This window comes from Panthera uncia, assembly GCF_023721935.1.
Source record: "Panthera uncia isolate 11264 chromosome B2 unlocalized genomic scaffold, Puncia_PCG_1.0 HiC_scaffold_24, whole genome shotgun sequence".
Taxonomy (NCBI): domain Eukaryota; kingdom Metazoa; phylum Chordata; class Mammalia; order Carnivora; family Felidae; genus Panthera; species Panthera uncia.
In genome coordinates this window covers 54,931,490-54,951,548 of record NW_026057580.1, presented here as the reverse complement: position 1 = coordinate 54,951,548, position 20,059 = coordinate 54,931,490, and positions in this window count along the sequence as shown.

The following is a 20,059-nucleotide window of genomic DNA, read 5'->3' as shown; positions in this document are numbered from 1 at the left end:
TCTCATCAAATACAGAATATCAAAAGAGATAGAAATTATGAAAGAAACACAAATGGAAATTCCGGATTTAAAAATTTACAATAAATGAAATGAAACTCTCACCCAGGACTCAATAGGAGATGTGAGCTAGCAAAGGAAAGTCAATAATCAATGACCTTGAAGACAGATCAATAAAATTTACACAATTTGAAAAAAAGAGAATGAAGAAGATTGAGCGGAGCTTAAGAGAAACGTGGTACACCATTATGTGCATCAATACTTAACAGTATTAACATCAATTACTTAACAGTAATACCAGAAAAAGGAGAGAAAGAAAAGAGAAGAAAAAATAAAGAAATAATAACTGAAAACTTCCCAAATTTGCCACCAAAAAAATTAATCTATAACATCCAAGAAGGTCAAAAAACTTGAAGCATGAGAGAAAAAATATCCATAAACATAAATATCATAATTAAATTGTTGAAAACTAAAGAAATAGAGAACACCTTGGAAGGAAAAAAAACTTACTAAACCAAACAGAACCACAGTAATATTAAAGGCTACTTCTCATAACTTCTTATTTTTTCTGATAACATAACGTGGGAACGTAAACTCATACAGTCACTTTGTAAAATAGCTTGGCAGTTTCTCAAATTTTTAAAAATAAAATTACCCTATGACCCAGGAATTCAATCGCAGGTATCTACCTAAGAGAAATAAAAACAAATGTATGTACAAAAGGCCTGTACATAGTCAGGTAGCATAATTCATAATAGCTCAAGAATGGAGATAACCTAACTATTTATCAAAAGATGAATGGACAAACAAAACACTATATACCATATAATAGTATTTTATTCAAAAATAAAAAAGAACAAAAGTACTGATATATACTACAATGTGGATAAACCTCTAGACCATTATGCTAAGTGAAAAGTGCCAGACACAAAAGAATACATATACATATTGTATGATTTCATATATATGAAATATGTACATAGGCAATTGTATGGAAACAGCAAGTACATCAGTATTTGCCTAGGGCCAGTGGAAAGGGAAGGGAATGGCTTTTAGTGGATATCAGGTTCATTTTCTGGGTGCTGGAAATGTTTTAAAATTAGACAATGTTGATGGTTCCGTAACTTTGTAAATATATTAAAAAGCACTGAATTTTGAAAACTTAATCCTGAAAATGATAGTTTTTATGATACGAATATTATTCTTCAATAAAACTGTCTTTAAAAAGTTAAAAAATCAGTTTAAAAAAATGTAGAGGAAATGATCTAAAGACTAAATGCATATGAAAGACTAATTAAGATAGGGACTGTGTATTGATCTTTAGATTTAACAATCTACTCTTTATCTTTGTAGTGAAAATTCAGAATGACATATGACTATGTTAAGTCTTTTTTGTTTGTTTGTTTTTCATTTATCACATTTGTTTCCATAAGTATACCCTTTGAATCTGGAGGCTTATGCTTTTAAGCACTAAGAAAATCTTCATTATCTGTTTCATAATATTTTCTGCTTTTTAGTCTATGGGCTTTCTCACTTGAGAGTTGGACACTCTTTGTTCTTGCTCCAAACATGTAATATTTGATCTTATTTAGTCTATCTTTGTGCTTTTAGTATTATTGAGTTTTAGTTTCATTTCTGTATAAATTTCAAGAGATTTATCTTGTTTTCTTTTTCTTTCTTAACTAAAGGACCCTAATCTTATTATGAATGAAATAACTTCTTTCATTTTTTTTTTTTAGTATACAAATAAGAAATTTCTAAGCATAATTATACTTTGAGCTTTATTTTTCTATTTTTTTTTCTGGGACCATTTTGTTTTGTTTTGTTTTTTGGGTTTTTTCCTTTTTTGTATTTTCCATAAATGCCTTGTGAACTATGACTACGCACTCACATTTAAGAGGAAGACTCCAAAAATCTAGCTGGGAGTGCTGTATCCATAGGCTTATTTTCTTTAATGGTAGACTTTAAGTTGATTCTCAGAGAAACTGTTATCCTGGAAACCAAATTGCCAAATATGGTAGCCATATCTCTGGGGTCTTTTAATCCATCTGATATTGGTAGGGAGAGCTATCTGGTTGGAAGTTAAAGGTGGTGAGGTTTCATCTATTTTCCATCCATATCCCCAGACTTTACTAATCTGGTTTCTGTCACTAATTCTAGAATTTAAAATGAAATCATAAAGCATGTGTTTTTTATTCATTCATTTTTGATCTTTCATTTATCATAATTATTTTGAAATTCACTCATGTTATATAGCATACATGAATAACTTACTCTTTTTTATTGCCGTATCAATAATTTATTCATTTTATTTGTCCATTATACAGGTGGGCCAGAAATTGCTAACTCCTTCACCTGTTGATGGCATTTGGTTTTTCTCCAGTCTGGCTCTTACAAATACAGTTGCTATGAATATCACATACAAGTCATTGTAGGAGCATATGCTGTCTTTTCTCTTGGGTAAATAGCTAGAAGTGGAGTGGCTGGGTCATATGGTAGGTGTATGTTTTTCAACGCGGTTGTATCATTTTACAGTTTCACTAGAAGTATATGAGAGTTCTAGTTCGTCTACATACTTGCCAACATTTTGTATATAGTCAGTCTTTTTAATTCTGCCATTCTAATAGGTGTGCAGTTGTATTTTATCAACGTTTAATTTGCAATTTTCTAATCACTAATGATGTTTAGCATCTTTTCATGTAAATATTTATCTTCTGTATATCTCCATTGGTGAAGTGTCTATTCAAATATTTTGCTCATTTTTAAAAATGGTTTGACTATTTTCCTGCTATTGAGTTTAAAAAATTCATTATATATTCTGGATTCAAGTCATTTATCAGATACATAATTTGTAAATATTTCCCTCCCATTTTTGTAGCTTATCTTTCCAGTCTCTTAACAATGTTGTTTATGAGCAATAGTTTTTCATTTTAATGAGTCTCAATTTTTCAATTGGTCCTTTAATGAATTGTATGTTTTGTGTTTTATCTAAGAAATCTCATACTCTGTCATTTTTTTAATTTTATTTTTTGTATTTTGCATCAAAAAATGCAAAGGGCTTGGGATTTTACCCTACTTGTGAACTAACAAGTTAGTCAGCCATAGGCTTGCTACGACAAAAGAGTACTTGGTCAGGAACAAAGGACTTTATTATACTTGGCACAGAAAGAAGAAAGACCTTCATTTCCTTTTGCCGTCCAAACTCTGTTTTGGATTGGACGTGGAGATGAGCTCAGTGGAATACTAGACACGGTGGGCTTGTGCAGCTGAGAAACCTCAACCCTGGGAACTCTAATTTTTTTTTAAAGTCTCTCTTCATGTTCCCCTCCTTTTTCTATAGCCTGGAAATTCTCTCCAGGGAATAAGCTTGTATAATCATTGGGTTACACTTATTTGTTTCCTGTGTCTCAAGATCAATGTCTTTCAGTTTCTGAAATGCAATGACTTGAAATTTGTTGTTTAATATATTCTTTTGGCTTTTGATATTTTTTTTTTCTGATTTTCTATCTTGGCCCAAAGTGTAGAGGGCTCTTTTATAGATGGTGAAGATTGTGGTACATATTCAAAGTGAGATCCAACAGCATGTGTGTGTGGTTGTGGGTGTGGGTGTGGGTGTGAGATGTTAAGCAGCCATCCCAATTTGCCTAGGAACAAGGGGTTTCTTGAGATGTAGAAATTTTAATGCAAAACCCAGAATTGTCACAGACAAACTGGAAGAGTTGGTCATTCCACTGTGTGTGTGTGTGTGTGTGTGTGTGTGTGTGTGGGTGGGTGTGAGAGAGAGAGAGAGAGACAGAGACAGAGACAGAGACAGAGTCAGCTACTTTTAGTGAGTCCCATTAAGATGAATGCTGTATGTATACATGACTTTTGTGAACTGGAATTTTTAAGAAACTTGTTGATATGACTTTCTGTGCCTTTATTTAATTCAATCAAATTTAACAAATATGTAGTAAGTAGAGTGGTAACATTGGTACTTTCATGTCTTCTCCTCACAGCCTTGACATTTAAATGAGCTGCAATAAATTGAAAAAAAAAGCTTCTTTGACCTGTCTAATTCATACAGACTCTTCTTAAATGATGGTAAAACAAGCTTTGCTGTGTCATAAATTTAGTCAAATTCATTATCTGTAACCAAGGTGATCAAAGGACTCAAGACTTTAATCTAAATTTAATCATTTACTTGAGAATTTAATTATTGTTAGAAAGTATAATAATCACAGATGCAAAAATATAAAATAGCTATCTTATTTTTTAAGTTTTATCTGACAGAAGTAGAATCTTATGAGACTAAGTAAGAGATGTGTTAGATCCGATTTAAAGTGATCATTGCACAAGAGTCCATAATTTATAGAAAATATGAAATACTATTCTCTATTTTTAAGGTAAATGTCATGCTCATGATTAATCAGAACAGTATTTGTGTGTTCATGTCAGATCCTATTGGACTTTACATTTCCAGTATATTTTATAAAAATTGTTATTGACCCTGTAGAGGAAAAAAAAGGATCTCAGCTAACAAATTGAATGCATAAGATCCATTAATGCTAACCGAAACTATGGTATATGATTAAGTGGAACAATTATCAAGTATCTGACTCAAAGCTGGCAAATCATTTCACATTGTCAGTTAAGTCACTGTCAGCCTTACCTTCTCTTAATCCTTGTCTAGCTCAGTTTTAAGCTGTTGATCCATTGCAGTGATGAGACATTTCATACTTTATTAAAATTTCCACTAACACCCTAGATATTTAATCTCCCTTGTTTTGGTAGAAATCCACTTCTTAAATGTTAATAAGGACTGCCATATACTGGAATTCTCAAAAAACACGATTTGCCAAAATGTATTATTTCTTCATATTCTCTTTCATTTAAATGCCAAATCTTTCACAATTCTACCTACCCCATTTAGAAAAAAGATATACTATGACAATTATTTCAGGGTGTTTTTTTTTGCAAACGTTCCACAATTTAAGATTATTGAAAATTTTTTCATCTTCTTAACTTACTAAATCTATTAAATGTTATGGAGGATTTTTTAAAAGGAAGGAAATACATCTCAACTATTAAACATTCCTGCAATATTCCCATCCCATTTGGTGAAATCTTAAAATGAAAAAAGAAGTTAAAGATGCTTGAGGGGGAAAGAGGGGACAGAACAAGAGAACACATACAGTGGAATATGATAGACTAACCCCCTCCAATGTACCAAAGAGGAATTAAGTTTAATAACACCAAATATTTATGCAATATTATTTTACATTATAGTTAATGACTTGTTTAGAGAAGGAGGCAGTGGCAACTAGAATGATGTGCATGTATCTAACTCAGCAAAGTTTATCTTCTATATCTAGGGAAACCACTATTGCACCTGTATTCATCTGTCTGACACACAGGTGTTACAGTCTGTATTTACAAGGCTGTCTGCCAGCCTGAAGACCCTTTGTTGTGAAGGGTGTAAGCCATTGTGATTATAGGCACATAAAATTGAAAGAAAGCTGTTTCCTAATCCCCCTCACTTCCATCTGTTTGGTTCCTACTTCTCAGGTGTAATTCAGACAGGCAGATGTGCAATCTGGGAATCCATCCAAATTCACTTTATTTACTTCCTTTTTAAGGAAAGGGGAGCATCAATATTGTCTTCAGAAAACAATTCTATTTCTACCAGTGTTCTCTCCAGTCTGTTGTTATATTTTATTCTCTGGTCGTAATGTGGAAGAACTGTAGTTCCTGAGACTTTGACATTGATCCTTTGTTTCTTCTGACTCTTGTCACATCAGACTGGCAGCAGTCTCTAGCATTACCTTCAGAGGAACTTCTTCCATTATTGCAGGTCTCTGACTGATGGCAAAGGGCTATAGGAAACCTACATAAAATTCCCTATCATATGCCTCTTCTGCTAACCTAAGTGTGAAGGTATCCAAATTCTCTGTATAACTGACAAAATGGTAAGGATTATGGCTCCTTTATTTATTATTATTATTTTTTAATATTTATTTATTTTTGAGAGAGACAGAGACAGAATGCAAGTGGGTTGGGGCAGAGAGAGAGGGAGGCACAGAATCTGAAGCAGGCTCCAGGCTCCAAGCTGTCAGCACAGAGCCTGATGTGAACTCACAAGCTGTGAGATCATGACCTGAGCTGAAGTCAGACACTCAACCGACTGAGCCACCCAGGCACCCCTAGGATTATGGCTCCTTTAGTAAACAGATGCAACTGAATATACACAATACTTGGAAAACAGAATAGGCAATCATTAAAATCCTCATGATGAGGGTGATAAGAGTAGATACAGATTAACTGTTTAATTACTTATTGTAACTGAAGACCTATAGTACTAGTCAAAAGAGGCAAGGTTATGCTATGGTAACTAAACTATGACATCCTGGCTACTCAAAAAGACAAACGCTTCAGCTCACAATGATGCATCTGTCCTTACAATGAACTGGTCAGAACAATCATATGACCTCATTTAGCAGCAAGATGGAAATAAAAGTGTAATTCTCATGAAAGGAGAGGTGAACCAAATATGCACAGATGCTAACAGTCTTCACCACTGACTACATTATTGACTATTAATCTATAAGTTGATTATTTTTTTCTGTTCTCTGTTGTTTGCCATTAGTCATGGATCCTACGAAGCAAAAAATAAAAATAAAAAAGTTCATGTTGTTCTTATTTCTTTATATATACTCCTTTAAAATTAGATGTGCTTTCCTAGGTTGCTAGAACATTCAGTGAACCCCATAGCTGTTGTTCCTCCACTTAGGAAAAAAACATTTAGGTACATAGAAAAAGTGGGCAAATATCATTACCTCAATTATGAAATACTTAGTTTTATTTTCAAAGGACATTGCCATCACTGACTTCGTGATGGCTGACTTACTGAAAATGATGGCAGGGCCATGTTTGGAGAGGTCAGTTGGATGCAGGAAAATGTGGTAGCAGATGGTGACATAGTGTGTGGGAGATGGGGTGGTGTGAGGGGAAATACACAAATAGAAATAAAAAGATTAACTATAGGTGACAGCTGCTCGTGAGGGAATTGACAGATTTTTTTTTTCTGGTGCCCAAGACTTTCACCACACTCATTTTAGAGTTAGAAAATGTGAAACCAGTGTTGGCACTTTTGTTCTGTTTTGGCATCACCCAGAGGTCTTGCATTACTGTCATCAATATAATAAGCCAAGAACTGGTTCTTTGAAATAACTGACAATACCAAAGAACTGTGGACAGCCAAGATCTTGTCCCCTTGCTCTCGTCTTACTAGTAATCATTAAAGAAAAAACACATGTATCAACAGGAAGGAAGCAAATGCAAAAATTTTATGTTGCATTTAATTGTATTCAATCTCATTGTTATGATAATCTATTATAGATATTGTAAAGAAGCTTGTAATGACTGAGAATTGACATCACTTGACAGCAACAATAGGATTCACTGACTTACTATTTTTAGATCATCTCAGGACAGTGCACATAATAGTCAAACAGTATTTGTTATATATACACATTAAGAAAATGTTTGTTAGTCTAGTCAGCATTATCTTTCTTAGATCATAAGCAACTACATGTTTCTACTAGATCAAATACAAAGGGATTTTATCAATATTCACTGATTATGGTGAAATTCTAAATTTTTTGGACAATAACGTGGGTACAGATTATATACCTTCAAAAAGCTTCAATATATATATATATATGCAACGTAGAGGAGGATGAGTAACATCTCTCAGAAGAAAAGCATAAAAGGAACCGAGACAGAATAAGCTATCAACGAGAGCTGCAAAGATTTCAAGTTTTCTGTCCCTCCTCCCCCCCACCTTTTTTTTTTTTGATGTGATGTGGGGATAATTAGTAGAGAACAGTTAGGGAGAGGTTTTTTGGATTCCCCAGAAAAAAGGAAAATAAAGATGCGTGGCTTGAATAACTAATGATAGAATATTCATTGACGAAGATGAGATGTTTATTTGTTTGAAGATAGAAATTCTTCACTTCCCACCACTCAGTAAAAACCAAGCAAACTGGAAAGCTTAGCAAATGAAAATAGGGAACAAAAAGTATAAAGGGAGAGGGGGTGTAGGTAAAGCGATTGTGTTTTGTGGAGGTCCCTAAAAATTCTCAGTGTTGCTTTATATTCTTATTTAAGCATGACTTCAAATGACAATGTCATTTGTGTTTCACTGTAACTTTGTGGAAAAGTACTTGCACTCTAGGACACTGGGAAAATAGAACAAACACCCAACCTTATATTTTGATTTTAACTAAAATAAATTAGGTGACTAAAAAGTTGTGTGTAGAGAAGTGCTTGAAATCAATGGATTCAACTATCCTCAGTGACCGTCCCATGTCCTGGAGGTAATCTAAATGCTACCTGTTATGCCCAGAATTTGTGATCCCCAAAGATCACCAGGGAGCCTAGTCCAATGCAAAAGCAAAAGAGCCTTTATTCGAGCTAGCTGGAGCTCAATCCCCTACCTGCACCAACGCAGCAGTGAAATACCAGGGAGAGAGAGCGAGTTTCAAAAGCACAAAGGTTTTATTGGGGTCTAGGGGCAGTTGGTGAGGTAATGGCTGTGGCCTCAGCAGATTGGCTGGGGAAGGGTCGGAGTCCTGTTACACAGGTCGCTGGGAGTGTTTTGATCTGGAAGTTTGAACGGGTGAGCGGGAGGTTACTCAAGGGGAGGAGGCATGGTCAAGGTGAAGGACACAGAACAAGATGGAGACGCCAGCTTAGGCCCGCCCTTTCACTACTGAGTGTGGTTGGATTAGAGAGGTGTAAAAACATATTTAACTCTTCACTATATGTTCATGTTTATTATTTTTTAGCAAATAATTCACTGTTTTTTGTCTGCTTTATTCGGCGAAGTGTACATTGGAGGGAAGTTGGGCCATCACTATAGTCCATGCCTATATTTCAGCAGTATTTTTCTTAGACACATTATGACCTATAAACTATTACTTTGTAATCATGGCATTTCAAAGTCATTACAATCTCTTTCACGGTTTTCTATTTTCCGCAAATAGCCCCTTGTAGATTACTGTGTTTTATGTGTAGTTAATCTGGCAGGGTACCACTAAGTGTGCCATAGCAACAAAGATAAATCTTTTCCTTAAGAACAGACAGGTTAAATATCCACTCACTGTACCAGACAAACTTAAACCTGAGTCTTTAAAGATTAAGCACATATTAGAGAAACAATTCTTAACTAAATACAGAGAAGCAGAAGATATCACGTATATAGCTTTTTCTTAAAGTTAGGTCACTCTGTTTTATAATCTCATTCCTTGTATTTTACAACTGCAGTTACCATTATCATAATGACATAGTCACTGATGATATCTGTACAACGTCCATAACTCTCAGTGAATTGTAGTCTCCAATGGGAATTTCTATCTTGTTTATCACTCTGTCCTTATTACCTAGCACATTGTTTAATTTATCAAGTGTCAGTTTTCACATATGAATAATAGGATATAACAACATATACTTTATTGAAAAATAGCATGAAGTTGTAGATAAGGACATTAATTTTCTCATATATATACATATATATACATATATATGTATATATATGTATATATATATATATTTAGAAATTTTGGAATATATCTGGAAACTAAATGATACATTGTGCAGATTCTGGGTCCTGTTATATTTCTCTGAGGAGTACTAAGATCTTCTTGTTTGTTTTAGCAATTACTTTGGCTGAACTCAAACTCCAAGCCTATCTTGCATGTAGGGTGCATCCACTGAACTCTATGTTCATTTCATTATAGTCAGCTGCTTAGGGTCTTCCCCATGCATTCATGGTACAGAGATCAGCTAGAGAATTGGGAAAATTTTACATGCAGGATTTAGAGCCTCTCTTTTGTAAAATTTCTCTTCTTACATTGTAGCAGCTGTGGTACCCCTGATAACTATTCCCTAAATCCTCAAGCCATGAAGACTGCCAATTCTATATTCTAGCTGCCTGTCATGGCTGCTATCTAGAGACTTCCTTTAGGTAACAACTGATTAAAATAGGAAACTCAGAACAACCCCCTTCTTCCAAATGTTGATTCTTTTCCAGGTTATGCTGGTTTTAGATCACACTTTAATGCCTTCAGATAGATTTATATATTTTAGAGTTTATAATTGTAAATTGCAGGTTACTTTTCCATTACCAAAAGCCAAAACCTCCTGTTTACTCCCTAATAATTATTTTCCACATCTGTTTTTTTTTTATGAAAAGCTGAATAGTAATAATAATACATCAAAAAGTTATGGCAATTGTTGATTAAGATGATTTATATCAATAACTCAACACAATGATTGGCAGATAGAGTGTTTGATATGCGCCAACAGAAATTATAATAATTACATGTCTGAGGATTAAATGAGGAAGGTAAAGCACATTAAAATGGTAAAATATTACATTCTCAGGATGAGTGAGTTTGATGATTTTTTGGACAATAAATTAAATATTAAGTTGAAGGTACTATTGTTAGTGAGCTATATTGTGCCCTTAAAGCACTTTCATTAATCACAGTTTCTATGTATAGCAATCATCGTAATAGATTTCTAAGCTAAATCCTCTGACGTAGTTGGCTAACAGCTATCATCTCTATTTCTTTATAGTGACAAAATTGAAGCCTAAGTTTTAAGTAGAAGTTTATCGAAATCATATAAAAAATGTTTAAGCCAGTCAGTTGGAGAATTTGCAGAAGTATTATAAACTTCCCATTCTCTATGTCACTTTCTATTTATTCCCTTTAACAGCAATTTCAGATTCTAGGAAGCAAAATTCTTCTATTTTTCTGCACCCAAAGGATGATGTTGATCATTTTGTATGTTACATTTGCAAAGAATTTTCTATTTACAGTGGAACTTAGTTCTTAGAGTGCCCTTGTGAAGAAGTCTTTCTATGTGTTTTACATCATTGTACTAAGGGGGATTATCATCTCAGTCTCTTGCATTTTCTTCTGTCACTGGGAATAATTAATACACATAACGAAACTAGAAATTGCATTTGATGGCATGCTTAAATATGAAATAATTACTAGCTTTATAGTCATACTGGCTCTAGTTACTGAATTTACCTTGAGAAAAATATAGAATAGTTTTAGACAGAAATCATTTGACAAGAAATTAGCAATGCTGATTTTTACACACCTGTCTTAGAATTAAAAAAAAAAAAAGAAAAAGAAAGAAAGGAAATTGCCTCTCCTGTGTAGAAAATTTCTGGGTGTATTCTTTGAATTCATTTTGGGTATTCTATTCTTTGACTACTATTAAGATATTCTATTTCTTTCTCTAAATAAAATGCAGCCTTGTTAAATAATACTTAGACACATTTTAATAATTACAAAAGGGTACAGTGTGTGTATGTATATAAGTATATATATATGCTCTATAATTTTATACACACACACATAGCACATATGCACACAGACACATTACATTTATTTATACCTTAGTTCAGGCTATTTTTTAATACATGCCTTGATAATTATAATAGACAAAATCTTTATTTGAGATTTCTAGCTTAGCTATCTATAAGAATGCGATTATAGCATGGCATCATGGAACCAAGGGGAGAGTATCAGGATTTAGAAGTGTGGGTTCAGGATGGGGAGAAAAAATATTCTCATATATGTGTGTGTGAGCATATATGTACGTATGTGTGTGGCAAGTAAACCTGATTGAAATACAAACCCCACTACATAGTAGCTATGTGAACCCAAGTTCATTACCTATAAAACAAGGATATTAATTATTACCATACAGTATTAGTGATTAAAGAAATTTAAGTGCCCATTTCAATAACTGTGATGTATAGTATTCAATATATTCACTTTTTATCTAAACTCAAGTTCTATCTTTGCGTAAAAGCTTTACTTGCCAGCCTTACTTCTCAGTGATTGCTTCAGTAATTGATTTTCTTAATGCCCATTCCTTTTTCAACACTTTCTTAGCAGATGCTAACTAATATTTCCAGTTGCATCTTGATATACATCTTTTATACCTCAAGTAAGATTATAAAATATTTAAGATATTGTTGAAGACAGGAATGGATCATCATTCCTTTTAATATACCAAGAATCCATCCATAAGCATAATGTGTAGTACTTAACCATTTTTTTTGCATCACTGATCAAAGAGACCCATAAAACTGTATGAATTTAAAACTTAGAGCAATCACAGAAATCATCTAGACCAGAGTTTTGCAAATTGTTTTTATAAAGGGTCGGCTATAACTATTTTAAACTTGGCAGGCCAGATGATCCTGCCGTAACTATTCAACTTTGCCACTGTAACATGAAGGTAGCCATAGACACTGTAGATAAAGGAATGCAGCTGTGTTCCAATAAAACTTTATTTACAAAAAAAGGCAATGAGTCATAGCTTGTCAGCCCCTAATTTAAGAGATTTATTCGATCCTTAGGAACACAGGCTCAGAAAGCAATTTTTCCCAAGGAGAAAGCAGTCCAAAATAGCAGAATAAGAGAATGTCTTTAACAGTACCTAGCTCTCTTTTCCAGGAACCCAAAGCCAAAGGAGCTAGCAAATTAAATGCACCATAATATTTTACTATATAAGTAACATAAAATTCGACTTAGTATAATGAGGATTTTTTTAATGTCTTAGTATAGGGATAGGACTGGGTGGTTATGGTATAGGACTAGGAATATCCAAATTAGTCTTTCATTTATCGTATCAATTGAATTAGAAATATAGTGTAAGTTTATTCAATTACTCATATTTTCTATTCTTTTTAACATAATCATTTGAAAAGTGACTGATCCATTGGCAGCTTATTTAATGTCACAACCTTCTCAAGAGTAAGACATAAATTTGAGACTCAAGTGTCAAAAATAGCTCAGAACAGAAAGTTAACAAAAGGATGGGATTTCTACATCATTGCAGAATTGGAAAAGACACAGGTGCCTAGTTTCATTGAGCTTCTGAATCAGTGGAATCCATAAAAATTAAGATTGTTTGCATTTACAGGAAATAACTGAAAATAGTCTATTCATGTTAAAATAAACTCCTAAGATTTCTGTGCCAGCATTAAAACTCTTATTCTGTAATGATTTAAGTAGCCTCAGACAGCAAAAGGACTGGCTTTAAAGCTTTCCAGAGTTATATTAAGTCTGCTGTTACATAAAAGATTTAAATTTTTTTATTTAGAATATACTTTAAAATCAATTGTATGTTATATGAGATTTATTCTTTCTCTATCCTATGTAAAGATATTTTTAATAGTCTCTTATGGAAAATATCCTACTATATTTAGGCATATAAGAGATTTCCTAGAAATTTAAAATCCTGCCATATTTCAAGGTAATTGTATGATTAGTAGTTTATCAACATCTTTTACACAGTACCTCCTAATAAACAAATCAAAGGTAGATAAAAAATATAGAGAAAATAGAAATAATTTCAATTTTTAAATAATCTAAATTACATATATTATCTTTAAAAGCTAGTATCTATGTGTCTTTATTATATTTGTCTATGGATAATAGAAGTTTATATTCAGAGTAGTATATGGGGAAGGAGGATAATGTTCTTTAATAAATAGCTCCTTCCCTTACTGGGTTGGGTATTGGGTGTTATACTTAGTTTCTTTATGCCTTTCTTCAAGCTAAGAATAATATACTCAGCTATTTCTACAGAGGAGGGTTTACATGACACCAGTATCTGTAAATGGCTTAGTATGGGACCTGACACATTATATGTATACAATAAACATAAATATCATACTTAGGAGTTTTGGGAATCACCCTACAAGAAGAGCACAGACAAATCAGAGCCCATAACACTTGATAGAAAGAGAGAAAATGTCCAAGGAATTCTGTGCTATTTTCCCATTAAAACTAGTTTATTTTGTATATAATAAATGTGTGCCAGTCCCTCTTTTAGGTATTCGTGATGCATCAATGAACAAGCAAACAAAATCCCTGGTCACTGAGGGCAAACATAATACAGAAGTAACTATACAGTATTTTCAAAGGTAATAATATAATATATACAAGCATGTATATAACACATACATATATGACACATATAGGCAAAGTAAAGTAAAAAATAGGAGTTTAAAGAGAACTATTATGCCACAATATATGCAGTAGGATGAGCAATAGGAAAATAAATTTAAGACTGACTTATAGAGAGTGACTTTGTGCAAAGATTTGAAGAAGGTGAGTTACCAATTCAGATGTTTTGTGGAAGGGCACACCACACATAATAAGAGACTCTACACTGGGAGCATTCCTGACAGGTTCAAAGATCAGCAGGGAGTCCAACATGGTTGTAGCAGAAGGAGTGAGGTGAAGAGAAGTTAGGAGATGAGGTCAGAAAGTAATGGCAATCAATATCACAGAGGGCCTTGAGGCCATCACATGACCTTGGTGTTTCGTTAGTGAGATATGGAATCATAGCAAGTTTTGGAACAGCGTGACAGTAGTTTAAAGGATCAGTCTCATTACTGTGTTGATAGGTGATTGATTATAAGTGAGCACAGGAAGAAGTTGATCGATTAGGAGACAATGGCAATGATGTAGGCAAGAGATAATGATGGCTAAGACAAGGGGGAAAGCAAATTCTATGTTAATTTTTATTTTTTCATGGATTGAATGTGGGCAAGTATAGAAAGGAGAGAGTCAAGAATGACTTGACTCCAAGTTTTTTGACATGAGCAACTGGGAGGATAAATTTGCTGTAAAATGATGCAGAACGCTGCCAGTGGGTAAGTTTTTTAAGAGGGTCAGTAGGAATTCTCTTTAAACCATGCTAATTTGAGATATATAATAGACCTGAAAATACAGATATCAAGCAGGCAGTGGATATAGGAGGCTGTCAGTAATAAAAAAAAATGATCTTGACTAGAAATAAATATACAGGAATCTTTGACCTATAGTTAGTGTTTAAAACCATGAAACTGAAAGAAATCACCAGAGAATGCCAAAGACTAAGCATCAGGGCTCACTACCAACAGGCTGAGAGACCAAACAGGAAATTGAGAAGCATCCAACATGATTCAAGGAACATCAAGGTGCAGTAGTATTCTGGAAGCCAATTAAAGAAAATATACCAAGGTCAAATGCCATCAAAAATCACATGAAACTAGCAATATGCAGGTCATTCATGAACTGGAAAGGAAGAGCTTGGTGGGTATTATTAAGAGTGAATATAAGAGAAAATAGAAAGAGACAAATTGAAGACTGCAATTATAGACAAATGTAATAAAAAGTGTAAAAAAAAATAAGATAAATGGGCAGTGGCTAGTGGAGGAAATATTTTAAAAAATGTTTATTTATTTTGAGACATAGAGCAGGGGAGGGAGAGAGAGAGAGAGAGAGAGAGAAAGAAAGAGAGAGAGAGAGAGAGAGAGAGAGACTGAGAGAGAGAGAGAGAGAGAGAGAGACTCTCAGGCAGGCTCCACAATTTCAGTGCAGAGTCTGAAGAGGGGCTTGATCATGAACGCATCATGACCTGAGCTGAAATCAAGAGTTGGACACTTAATGACTGAGCCACCCAGGTGCCCCAGGAGCACACTTTTAAAATGAAAGAAAGAACATATTTGTATGATGGTGTGAATGAGACAGTTTACTGTGTTGAATAGCATTCCCTCCCTCAAAATTCATGTCAACCCAGAACCTGTGAATGTGACATTATTTGGAAACAGGGTCTTTAGGAATGCAATCAAATTAAGATGAGCCCTGCTCATCCAACACCTGCTCTTCTTAAAAGAAGAAGAAAATTTGAAAACAGACAAAGAGAGGGGAGAAGGTCATATGAAGATGGAGATAAAAATTGGAGTGCATCTATAAGCCAAGGAATGCCAAGGATTGTAGAAAAACACCAGAATCTAGAAAAGGCATCAAATGTTTCCTTCCCTAGTGCCTTTGAAGAGAGCATGGCCCTACTGATATTTTTACTTGAGACTTCTAGCCCCCAGAATTGCAATGGAATGAGTTTCTGTTGTTTTAAGACACCCAATTTGTGGAACTTTGTTATAGCACCCACAAAAAATATAAAAATATAATACAGAGTATAAAGATTGGTGATGAATGAGAAAATTGCTTATGGAGAAGAACCAGAGTAGTTCCTCTATGGTATAAGGCAGGAAAGCAATATATATGGGTATAGATTCTGGTGAGTAGCTTTGGTGGTAAAGATAACTGTCATTCTTTAATCATTGTGAGGTTTATCAGGAGGACCTTACAAGCCTACAATGTAGACCATGAAATACATTTAAAAATCACTGATCTAGATTACCCTTCATGTTTTAAGATAGAAAATCAAATAGTGGCCTCTGACTGCTATTTATCACCTAGGTACACCATGTCCTTTCATAAATGCCTGTCTTTGTTCATTCTTATTTCGAATGCCCTTTACCTTACATATTCACCTATAAAACTCATACTTCAAAACCCAATAAAATTATTAATTTCTATAAAACTTTTCCAGGCCTCATTTTTTTTATTTGCCTAGAGAATACTCTCACCATCTTCCACATGAACACATATATTTCAACTAATTTTCAAGTTTCTTGAGACCAGAAACCATACCTTAAATATCCTGAATCTCCCAGGATTATTAAAATAATAGAATTCTGTTCAGGGTAATATCAGAAGTCATCTAGACCAATTCCTTTTATCAACCTCGGGAAATATATCCCTATGCTCTTAAATGATTGACTAAAGTATATTCAGTCAGCCTAATATGTAGTGATATTTTCATTATACAGTGATGCCTTCAGCATTTTCTAAATTGCTCTTTGATAAGACTAGAATTTATATCGTGTTTGTTAAAAACATTTGAAATCATATATCAGTAAAATAAAATAGTCCAGAATTTATGTGAAAATGAAACATTCAACCATTTACACAATTGGGTTGACTATTTTTCTTGGTCTTCTCTTCCATTTGGTTTCCTAATTTGTATAATTTGTGTCTGTTTATCATCACCTACATGTCAAGGCTAGTAGAAAAGAAAACAAGTTTGGGGTGAATTTAAAATCTGTCATTTGCTTATTTTCTGGAAACTTTAGCCAGACATTAGGTAGAGATGTGAGCATTAATGAATGCAGTAAGATCAGGGGTTGAGAATTTCTTTCATCCAAATTCTATTTCCCATTTCCAAGGGTAACTGAGAGTTGAATGAATCATGAAATGACGTCCTTCTATTGGTATATCTAAGATGGTTCCGATGGATGATGGAGTTAATATTCCGAAGCCATATCTATGTGTAACTCCAGAATCAACTACTTTATAGCTAAAATGTTCTTTCTGGATCTTATGAGGACTGAGTTTGAAACAATTGACAGGATATATCATGTATTCAAATCAGGTTTTTCATGAAAGTAACTAAAATAATAGTTTATTGAAAAATATCAACTGAGAATTGTTAAATAGATATGACCAGAGAGTTATGTATCTTTCTATTTTTGAATGTAATGAAATATCTTTTAAATACTTCTTGCATTTTAATCTAATACAATTTTTTATGTCTTCAGATTGCAAAGAACTTGTACAAATATTCTATTAATCCAAGTACAAATGAGGCTCAAAAATAAACAAAACACTTAAGACATTTAAATTTAAAACAAATTTGCCTAAATCTTAATTAATTTCTGGCATTTTCTATTATATTTGGAAAAGGAAATCTGAGTTTGTCATATTAAACATAAATTGTTGATCATTAAATCATCTGATTTTTATGGTATTTTTTCCAGTCTAATTAGAATGATGTTGCAAGATTCCTTTGAAAATGCTTTTAGAGGTACTTTCTTATTATACTGACACTGTGAAGTAATTAGGGAATTTATTATTATTATTATTATTATTATTATTATTATTATCCTCATCTTAGAGATGAGAAATCTTTGGTTCATTTAGCAATTTGTGAAGGCAAAACATGAACTTGAAATATATAACTCAAAACACTATGCTTTTTTTACTGCCTATAGCTAACTTGGTCAGTGATAAACTAAATGTTCTTAGACTTGGGTTCTAATTCTGGTTTAGTCAAAAATTAGAAGTCTGACTGAAGAAACTTTATAAAATACTATAGGTGAGGGCACAGTTCTCGCATGCATACAACAGACTGACATCTTTTCTCACTCTCAAATGTAATATTCTATACATCTTCACATTTATAATTGCATATGTGTGTGTGTGCATATATATCAAATACTCAGAGATATTATGCAATTCCAGGTTGAATAAAAATAAACATAGTTCTTTATGAATTCTCAAACTTACAATGTATTAATCAGTATTCTGAATTTTAAGCACCAGTTTAATTTGCAATATTTACTTAATTGTATATAAATGTGGATCCATTTTGTCAAGGAAGACTTTTGGTATTTAGTGGAAGAAGTAATTTCCTGAATATATTTTGGAAAGAACCGATAGATTATTCTTATTTTTAAGCATATAATAATAAATGTATGAATCTGCTTTTCGAATTGGCATTCCTTTTATTATTTTCCTTGGGGAAAGAGAGGAAGATATCAAAGCATTAGAAATTATTGCTAATTTTTATTCAATATTTTTTGGTCCAAAAATTAAAGAGGTTGAAAAATTTCTAAGAAGCTGATTAAATAAAGAATCATTTTGGATGTCATTGCTGTTTCTGGATAACAAGTATTACAAAAAGAATATGACTGAGGGAAAACATTATTCATTAACTGGTTTTATTCACCTGATTATGTTGTAAATAAAATGACATGAACTAGAGATACATCATTTTATATACCAACTATCAACCTACTTGTCTGATCTTAAAATGGCTGTTTAGCACCTTTGAGCTTAGACATCAGTAAACGGAATTTTAGTACTCATATTGCAGGGTAATTAGAAATATTAAACATAATTTATATAAAGTAGATTATAAATTCTTTGGTTGTCTGAACCACTGATACGTCATATGTACCTGTATTTCAGTTCCTCCTACAGTGTAGCTAGTTTCCGAGGTGTTAGGAGAACTGAAAAGTCAGAGGAGGACACTGAAGCAATTCACAATTTAGTAATGGGAAAAAAAGAATCTCAACTATCCTATGGCTAGAAGTATAAGGAAAAGGAAAACAGATATTACCAGAGGCCAAGAACAGGCATCACTACCACTGGCTACATCTTTACACATGGAGGATAGGGCTGCCTGGAGATTGATGCAACTATGGAAGAGGGACAGCCATTTCCACAAATAATCCCTGAAGCAAGAAGAGGGAGATACTCTGGCATCTACTTCCAAGTCTCTAATCTCCTGTCAGAACTACCTCTCCTTGGTCACCACCATCTCAAATTCAGATTACAAGGAAAATATAATCTGCATAGAAATCATGAGAATGGATTCTGAACAATGAGCCCATTGAAAAGATGTTGATATTTATAAGGAAATTCCAGTTAAGAAGAGTTACTCATCAAGACCAGAGTCTTATATTTAGAAGCATCAAGTAGAAGTTAAAGGTTTAAACATAGATACTTTAGGGGAGCCTGGGTGGCTCAGTCATTAAGCATCCAATTTTGGATTTCAGCTTAGGTCTCGCAGTTGTGGGTTTAAGTCCCATGATTCTGTCTCCCTCTTGCCCTATTCCTTCTCTCTCTCTCTGTCTCTCTCTCACCCTCTTACCCTATTCCTTCTCTCTCTCTCTCTCTCTCTCTCTCTCTCTCTCTCTCTGTCTCTCTCTCAAAATAAATAAACATTAAAAAAAGAATGAATACTTTTAAAAAAGAATACTTTTATGAATTTTATTAATAAATAAATAAATTGATGAAAAGCAGGTAAATGGATAAAGGAGAAGAGGAAGGAGGAGGAAGAGACAGAAAAAAGACCCCATATAGAAATACATTTCTTAAAAAAGCAATGTGACAGAAAATGAGTATGCAAATATAAAAAGATTGAAAGAGATCAAATGAATAATATTCAACTCTTTTAAAAATTATATATATAATTGACTTCAATGTATATAAATTATATATTCACATATGTGTCCATATAAATGTTATCTATCTATATTTTTTTACTTATATACATATATATCACATATATGTCCAAATAAATGTTATCC